This window comes from Pelodiscus sinensis, chromosome 18, assembly GCF_049634645.1.
Source record: "Pelodiscus sinensis isolate JC-2024 chromosome 18, ASM4963464v1, whole genome shotgun sequence".
In the NCBI taxonomy this organism is placed as follows: Eukaryota; Metazoa; Chordata; order Testudines; family Trionychidae; genus Pelodiscus; species Pelodiscus sinensis.
In genome coordinates this window covers 7058226-7068016 of record NC_134728.1, presented here as the reverse complement: position 1 = coordinate 7068016, position 9791 = coordinate 7058226, and the positions used below count along the sequence as shown (strand labels likewise).

The 9791-nt window shown below is 40.0% G+C and overlaps 1 long non-coding RNA gene across 1 annotated transcript in view; it reads right to left on the bottom strand.

The window, feature by feature from the left end:
- Positions 1 to 3353: 3353 nt before the first annotated feature.
- The window catches only part of LOC142818785 (uncharacterized), a 312000-nt gene continuing 305562 nt past the window's right edge, over positions 3354 to 9791 (bottom strand). The window contains exon 3 of the long non-coding RNA XR_012896421.1: positions 3354 to 3635. This is a non-coding gene — a long non-coding RNA (uncharacterized LOC142818785). The remainder of the gene's footprint in view (positions 3636 to 9791) is intronic.

The window sequence follows — 9791 nt, the reverse complement described above, 5'->3', positions numbered from 1 at the left end:
AGTGACCGAGTCTCCTACATCCCAGGCCGGAGCAATCTAGTCATTATAAGGCTATCAGATCTCTTGGGGTATGTCTACTCTGTGGGCTATAGTCGAGTTAAGATACGCAACTTCAGCTACGTTCATTGCGTAGCTGAAGTCGAAGTAGCTTAATTCGGCTTTTGGCACTGTCTACACAGCAGGAAGTTGAAGGAAGAAACACTCTTCCTTCGACTTCCCTTACTCCTTGTGAAATGAGGGTTACAAAAGTGAGAGTAAGAAGCCCAGTATTTTGAAATTATTTCGAAATAATGGGCTTGCTGCATAGAAGTGCACTCTGTTATTTTGAAATAAATGTGCAGTGCAGACATAGACCAGAGAGCCACCCACAAAACCTTCACAAATCAGAGAACTTAGGTTTTGATAAAAAAACGGAAATTTCAATATAACTCATTTCCCCCTCCCCCAATGAAAACAATGAAAGCTCTTGTTTTCATTCTAGGGTGGAACAAATACAAATTAGGAAATACTGAAAATTGATGCAAAATGGAATTATTGCCCTGCAGACAGCTTTCCACTGATACCAATAGGCCTGATCCTGCACCGTTAGAAGCCACTGACCATGTCTATGCTGACTGTGGAAAAAGCAGGCCAGACCCAAATGGGTGAGGAGGATCTTCAGCACCTTACAGAACCAGACTCCCAGCTAGCACTGACAAATTTAAGGATTTCATTTAAATCAGTGGCAAATTCATATTATCAATCACCCTGAAGTGTGTGGGAGCGTGAAGATTTTGTAATCCAGCTATAAACTAATCACAATGAAGATACCAAGGAGAGGACTGGGGCAATGAAAGAAAATATGGGGGTTATGGTGTAAGATTAATCTCTGGCCCAATTTGGCCTTTAAAGAGGCAAAGTTCTCTTTAAAACCCCGTCTGTTGAGAATATTTTGAGCTAAATGACAATGCCTCGGAGAATTAGAATACGGAGTCAACGAAAGAGGGAAGCGAAAAGCCCTCGTTATGGAATCATTTCCAGACCCTTCTGTAAACATGATTGGTAAGCAGGAGTCAAGATCAAGTTGGACCTATGCCCCTATAATTTGGAAACAAACATATTCACGCTGTACAGGAAACGAGGCATTTAAGGGCCCAGTTTTGCCACTATTATTCACACTGACTAGTATCCTATTCCAAGAGAGAGTCCCACTAGAATAAATAGAACTACTTGCCAAATAAGAGAATGCTCAATAAACACAAGGGTAGGGTAGCAGAATTTGGTCCTAAACAATGTTCCTTCAAATCTTTTCCATCCATGTGCAGATTTTTACAATCCATGTGCAAAATAAATATTTGATGTGTGCCAGGACATGCATGAATGTGCACCACCAGTAGACACAGAAAACCTAGGTATGGGAGGGCACTCTGCTAATCAGCTGGGCAACCTTTGAATCTTTCCTGAGTGTCTGCACAAGTGCACAGTTTACAGGGAACTCAGTGACTCTGAACTAATAAGCACGTTTTTCTATTATTAGTAGTTGTTTCACAGCATCATGTATGGACCCCATTCAAAGATAAAGATCTCATGGACTAGATACTGTACAAACACAGAAAAGACAGTACCTACCAAAAAAGAGCTGCAAATCTTTCTCTTTACTTCCCCCCTTTAAGCTTTCTTTATTTTACCAGATGCATTAGCTTCAACAGTACCTGTTTTTTAAACAGCTGCTTAAAATTTGCAGCGAGTACACTCCTGAACTTCACTAATGGAGACTTTCTCCTTCATATTCTAAAATAACTACTTAAAATGAACACTTGCTAAGAAATAGCTACTAAGTATAAGTATCTTTAAAATGAAAATTGTAGATTAAAAAAACCCCTCCCTATTTATAGTATCTTAGAGCAATGAAATGGAATCAATTTTAAAATTCTAATCAACTCTTCACCATTGGCACTTTTGGCTACCTTGTATATTTCATTCTACTTGGAAAGTGAAACTAGATCATCTAGTTTGCAGTCCATTTCACTTCCTGTTTGTGTTTATTTATTTTAGATGTAAATGAAAGAAAACACATATCCAAGGCCCAGGGTGCTCTATCACATCATTAATAATGCAGTAAAACCCCTGCAGAATTAAAACGATCATTTCAAGAAGACACCTCCAGTAAACCCCTTTCTACACCTCCATCAGTACCACTGCTACTCTGGCAGTGCTGGTGGTCGGAGCCCTGGGCCCTTTAAATTGCAATCGGAGCCCCAGTCTACGTACTCCAGACTGCACTGAAGGGGGATGGTGCAATCCGGGCAATGCTGATGGCCAGCTTCCCCAGTTCCTTCTGCCCAAGGGCCTGTCCCTTCCAGGAGCATGGATCCAGCACTCCCCCGCCCCCTGCTACACACACACACACACACACGTGCACGCATATGCACACGTGCGCGTGCGCACACACACACTCCTTGCCCAGGGATCTGGCAAGTCTGTCAGCTTGCCTGGTTGACACAGCCTTGTCGCTAAAAGCTATATAGTGTAGGCACAGCCAAAAGGGGAATCCTGTCAGCTCAAAGGAGGGACTCTCTATGATGGAATGTACCCCTGTATTCACATGCTATACATTACTATAATAATCTTTGTACAAGGCTTGCCTGGTGAGGTATCATCTGAAAACTCAGACCTTGGGGACCAGTGATATCATGGTAAAATGTTTGTAGCAATATTATGTAGAAAGTTATGAACATAAGCTGAAATCATGACTGGAGTATACTTCCCAGATAAGTTAGGGCAGAAGCTAAACCAGTTTCTCAAAGACAAAGGGCAAGCTGATGACTCAGCTAGGTGTCAATAAAGCTGATGGGCCATCACCTATCAAGTGGCCATTCTTTGGCAAGAAAGAACTGCATGGCAGGGACAAAGAAATCTGCATCCTAAGAAAAGGAACACTGAGGTAGGTGTGAGCAATAAGCAGTTCAAAGGCTGGACATGATTCACCAGATTCTGGAGAGAGCAAGGGGCAATTTTAAAAATGTATTCAGCAGGACTGGGATTGTTAAATTGACTCATGAGTTTGGATGTCCAGCATTAAACACTTTAAAGGGGGCTGATTTGCAAAGGAAGGGTGCTCAGCACTTTCTGAAAATCAGTTGCCTCTAAAGCATCTTAAGTTGAGCACCGGAGAACTGAGGCACTCAAAATCACCAGTCACCGTTAGCGAGCTTTGCCAAGTAGTTCAGATTGCAAAGCGACATTTTCTCTTTCTAAATCATCTTTCCTTCCCTTTCATTCTTTTTGTCTTACAAGATTTTTCAGAGCTTAACTGAACTGTACCAAAGATTTCACTGTCACAGAATTGCTTGTGATGATCTGAATTTATTTAAAGCCACTCCACGACATTTATTTTTAGTAGAGCAGCTACACTGTGAAAAATAAGCCCTGCCCCCTCCAAAATAACCAAACTTGTTTGGAGCATCGCGGATAAACACAGGCAAGAGCACAACTCTGATCAAACTAACAAAAAAAAAAAAAAATTAGCAAGACCACAAGGTTGCCAAGGGGGTCTTGCATTCAGTCCACTATGCTTGAAACTACTGTGATGTGCATTAACTTAACAGCCTTCTTGGGTCTCATCAGGATAGTGCAGCTGTTTCTTCAGCATTAGCCTAAAGGGAAAAGAGACACTTATTTTTGGTTTGCAGTGGCTGCAACAGCTTCATCAGCCTGATTTATATGCTGATTTGCAAATGTTCATCCACAATGCTTTGACTTGAAACCATACCATTAATGTTGGCTAAGAAAGCTGGGATCGGCAGTACTGTTACATATGTGTGTCTCTTACATATCTTGGATGATGGGTATGTTTAGCAGGGCCAGCCTTGAAGCTTCCTATGCTTCCAGCAGCTCTGAGTTATAACGCTCCATACGGGGTAAGAAAAAGATTTTATAGCTGTGATTTTCACTTACAAAATGAGAGCTTTAAAAATGTTCACATCATTTTCTGGGAAAGGTGCTACTAGAATAATACTTTAGTGTCACTGACATACCGCTGTAGCCACATTCACAGTACTGTATGTTTATAATCACTGTATCATTGATTCATAAAAATTCATCAGTAAAGACATTACGAGACTAAACATGATTTTTTTATAAACTAGTTTCTGACATTCTGACATAGTAAGGTGTAGATTTTGCTTTTAATTTACAGTAAGAAATTAAATGCCAAGAAATTGAATGCCATTTTTATTCCAGTACCATGTCAATCTCTACATATTTCTACAATCCCCTGGAATTTTAAAGGGGAAAAAAGATTTCTTAAATCCCCCCTGTAAACATATGAGCAACTAACCATCTTGGAATGCTCAGGCTAGTCATGGGATGACATATTTCAGACTTTGTGGAAGAAGACCACAGAACATATAATAAGAACTGAACAGAACCAATTCTTGGCTCCCTGACTTTATAGAAGGAATGCATCCATACCCAGGTCACAGAATCTCTTCATGTCAAACAATGCACATTTCCCATTAGCATCTTACTGACTTAGCACTACAATCTATTTTATGTAGTTTTTATTATTCTCAGCTTTTCCAAAGTATTACAAAGACTCTAGAGACACTTTAACCCATCTAATGAGTTTCGTTCATATTTCTGCTTCCTGGATCCTTGTCAAGGATTGCTGGACAATCATTGCCTCTGTTAGAGAAAAGGAGTGAAGTCATATTTACATACAGAGCATTTAATTGGTACTGTTCTACAGGTAAACTGTACCGGCAAACCGCTCCTAGTATGGATGCAGCTACATTGACCAAACTGCTTATTCCAGCCCCTTCAAGCAAAGCAAACAATAGTGACAAAAGTGTGGTTTTGCTGGTATAACTGTGTCTACACTAGGGCCAGGTCTACAGTAAATCTGGAAGGTCGGGTTAAGGTATACAACTCCAGCTATGTAAAATACGTAGATGGAGTCATCTTACCTTGAGCCAACCTTGGTGTTGTCCTCACAGTGGGAGGCCAATGGGAGCAAACTCTTAAGAACATAAGACTATAAGAATGGCCATAAGGGGTCAGACCAAAAGTCCATTTAGCCCAGTATCCTGTGTTCCAACAGTGGCCAATGTCAGATACCCCAGAGGGAGGGAACAGAACAGGGAATCTTCAAGCAATCCCTCTCCTGTCACCCATTCCCAGCCTCTGACAGAGGCTAGGGATACCATTCCTAACCATCCTGGCTAATGTCCATTGATGGACCTAACGTCTATGAATTTATCTAGTTCTTTTTTGAACCATGGTCTTCACAACCTCCTCTGACAAGGAGTTTCACAGGTTGACTATGCGCTGTTTGAAGAAAAACTTCATTATATTTGTTTTAAACCTGCTACCTATTAATTTTGTTTGGTGACCCCTAGTTCTTATGTTTTGGGAACAAGTAAATAACTTTTCCTTATTCACTTTTTCTACACCAGTCATGCTTTTATAGACCTCTATCATATCCCCCCTTAGTCTCCTCTTTTCTAAGCTGAAAAGTCCAAGTCTTTTTAATCTCTCTTCATATGGGACCCATTCTAAACTCCTAATAATTTTTGTTGCCCTTTTCTGAACCTTTTCCAATGCCAATATATCTTTTTTGAGATGAGGCAACCCCATGTATGTAGTATTCAAGATGTGGGTGTTCCATGGTTTTATATAGAAGCAATAAGATATTCTCTGTCTTATTCTCTATCCCCTTTTTAATAATTCCTAACATTCTGTTTGCTTTTTTGACCTCTGCTGCACATTGAGTGGATGATTTCAGAGAACTATTCATAATGACTCCAAGATCTCTTGATTAGTTATAGCTAAATTAGTCACCATCATTTTGTATGTGCAGTTGGGATTATTTTTTTCCAATGTGCTTCCATCGGCTTCCCTTACTTTTTGCAACTGTGAGGAGTAAGGCACTGGCTGAAGATGCCTCAGTGTTTGATATACAGGTCTTAACAAGACCTGCTAAATCGAACACCAGAAGATCAATCTTTGGCATGGAAGTGGAGATGTGGCCTAGGTGCTTTGCTGTCACAGCTTTGGTGTTCTGGGATCACACTTACACCAGTCAAAATCAATAGTCCTGCCTTGAGTCTCAGGCATGGTAACTGGGAAAGACTATATTTTCAATCAACATTTATCTAGAATTAAAAATAAAGGCTGAAAACGTTTATTATAGTGGCATATTCAAGGTTCTCTATTTAAAGTGATGTCAGTTTCCTACTATAATCCTTCTTATGCACTGGGGATTATAAATCAGCCATAATAAGGACTCCAAGCTGAAACTTGGCCTCAGATATCTCCACTTGGGAGTATTAGGATTTTTTTAACTACATTAAAAATAAAATTAGGGCAAGTGTTTTGAAGTCAGGGAGCATAAGTGCCAGGCCAAATTCAGCCATCCACCACATCCTTGCAAATGTCAGTGAAGTCAATGGGAATTTAAGATGCACGGATAAGGGCAGGAGATTTGTTCCTGCAGTTATTATTTTTTACATACGGTGGACTGAAAAACCGTTTAAATCTGTGACCTAGTAAAAATCACAGTTGAATGCTTTTTTTGCTTTTTAGGCCTTGATCATCATTTACACTAAGGTTCCTTAACACCCACTATATAGTCCTTTACACTGCCAGAGTTATGTAAAGGGTCTTCATGTAGATGAGAATCAAGCCCTATAACCATCAAATTTGGGATATAACTTTCTCTTATCGTAACTTAAAGCAAGGTAAAGGATTGGTTATGCCAGGAAAATAGGGTGTGCCTCAAATGGGTTTGCATCTCAGAAAACCCAATAGAAAAGAGACAATCACCAAATCCAGTACAGTCCTCAAAACTGGCATAACTGAGCAAATGTTGAAAAGACTGAGTCACATAGAATGAATCTGGAATAGGATTGCTTCTCAGTAAACTTTACAGAAAAGAGATAACAGAGAAATTTGGAGTAGTACTCTATTTTGGCATAGTTAAATGAATGCTTACGGTTTGAAAACTAAAAGACAATGTTATTGGAACCTAAATGTATTACAGTTATTTTTTGTTAGAACAGTGAATAACAAGAGTTTATAGAGATGAAGAAAAAATACACTTGATAGAATTCCTATTTTTAAAAAATTACTAAAAAAAGTAAACACATTTTAATAATTGCTTTTTCTAAAAAATCCAAAACATAAATTAACTTTATAAAAATAATACTATTTTTTTGAAAAATATAATCATTTCAACAAATCATGTACATTTTCCTTTTATTTTCTGAAATAAAAACAACAAACTTCATTGAGTTAAGGAGCTAAGCAATGTCAGGTAAATCTGCTAGTGATCAATACAATGATAAACATAAATCTACTTTGCCTATGCAGTGGCAAAAAATGCAGAAGGTTGATTTGTATATTTTTTACACATGAGTTGCATACATCATGGTTGAAATCCTCGCTTCACTGAAATCCGTGGCAAAGCTCCTTCTGATTTGATGAGGCCCAGAATTCACCCACTTGATTAATCTTTAAAATATAGAAGCTTCACGGGGTAGCTGAGTTAGTCTGTACAGGATAAATTAAAAAACAACAAATGGTCTGGTAGCACTTTATAGCCTAACAAAACAGATATTTTGTTAGTCTATAAAGTCATCTGACCGGTCATCTGATGAAGTGGGCTGTGCCCACAAAAGCTCACGATACCATCTATATGCTTTAAAATATAGAATACAATGACTGACAGGCAATGTTCCCTTTAATCTTTTCCACCCATGTGGGCTGTGTCTACACTGGCATGAATTTCCAGAAATGCTTAAAACGGAATACTATTCCATTTTCAGTTTTTCCGGAAAAGGAGCGTCTACATTGGCAGGCTGCTTTTCCGGAAAAGCCCCTTTTCCGGAAAAGCGTCTGTGGGCAATGTAGACACACTTTTCTGGAAAAGAGCCCCAATCGCCATTTTCGCGATCGGGGCTTTTTTCTGGAAAAGACTACTGGGCTGTCTACACTGGCCCTTTTCCAGAACAGTGTTCCGGAATAAGGACTTATGCCCGAGCGGGAGCAGAATAGTTTTTTCCGGAATAGCAGCTGATTTTGTACAGTAGAGCGTTGTTGCTTTTCTGGAAATTCAAGGGCCAGTGTAGACAGCTCGCAGCTTATTCCGGAAAAGCGGGTGATTTACCGGAATAAGTGGCCCAGTGTAGACACAGCCCACGTGGAGAATAATTTTATGTGCATTAAGGCATGTGCAAATGTGCACTACCAGTAGAAACAACAACAAAAAACCAAACCCTCCCCAGCGCTCTACTAATCAGCAAGGCAGCATTTGAATCTCTCCTGAGTGACTGCACAAGCATACAGCTTACAGAGAACACCACTGGCAGGATCACCTTGTAGTGCAAAAGGGAAGAGTGATTCCAGTATGCCATGGAGAGAAAAAAATAGCTAGCGAAGCTTGATTTAGGGGAGTGATATCGGTAGCAGATAACATGTGGCAATATTAATGAAGAGTCTAATCCATTTCCTAAAAACCTGATTAAACAAATCATTCTAAGCATGTGCATAAGTGCTTTATAGAATTAGGGCCTTTATCTTTGTTAAAAACTCCACAGAGTGTAATAGTGCAGGACAAGGCCTAAAGAAGAAAATGACCAATCCACAGCAGAACTCTGAAGAAACTGATGTTGATGTTGCTATTTGGATTTGTCAGGTGGACAGGCTTTTAAAAAAAATCCATTGCAAACACATCTTTACAATTCTGTGTACATGATATTTTATTTAGAGGGGCATAGAACAACAGGATGAATCACTTAGTTTACTAGGGACAAAACATGCATTTAAAAAAAAAACCCATACCAAAATAAAATATTTACAACTAACCTAGAAATTCATAGCTAAGGATGCCCAGGCATCTATACAGCCTATTGGGGCATATGTTGCTTGATTTTCATTCATAGCAAGAAGGTGAAAAGCGAATGGATAGTTTCAACTTCTACCATTGGCCGGAGATGGATCTGAGGGAATTACTGCCACATCCAGTGAGGAAGAAGATTGGTCTGCTGGTGAAGTGTCCAGATGAAGAGGATCATCATCATCATCATCATCATCAATAATCTAGTCCTTCTTTTCTTCCAAGACCTCAGTAACAGGGGGACTAGGGACTCGTGAGGATGGAGGAAGTCTTTTGACTGGAGTGGATGAGAAATAGAACAGTGCCGCAAAGACTTCCAGGGGTTCCATGGTGACCATTGCACTGGCTACTGTGGTGAAGGATCATAGAATTATAGAATGATAGAATCCTAGGGTTGGAAGAGACCTCAGGAGGTCATTGAGTCCAAAGCCCTGTCCAAAGTAGGACCAACCCCAATTAAATCATCCCAGACAGGGCTTTGTCCAGCCAGATCTTTAAAACCTCTAGAGATGGAGATTCTACCACTTCCCTCGTTAACTTAGCTAATTCAAGTGCTTGATCCCCCTCCTAGGGAAATAGTTTCTCCTAATACCCAACCTATCCCCACTGCAACTTGATATCATTGTTCCTCATTCTGTCATCTATCACTACTGAGAACAGCCTCTCTCCATCCTCTTTGGAACCTCCCTTCAGGTAGTTAAAGGTTGCTATCAAATCCTCCCTCACTTTTCTCTTCCGTAGACTAAATAAGCCCAAATCCCTCAGCATCTCCTTGTACATCTTGTGCTTCAACCCCCAATCATTTTCACTGCGGTCCGCTGAACTTTCTCCAGAGTGTCCACATCCTTTCTGTAATAGGGGTCCCAGAACTGGACATAATACTCCAGATGTGGCCTCACCAGTGCCATTATAGCCA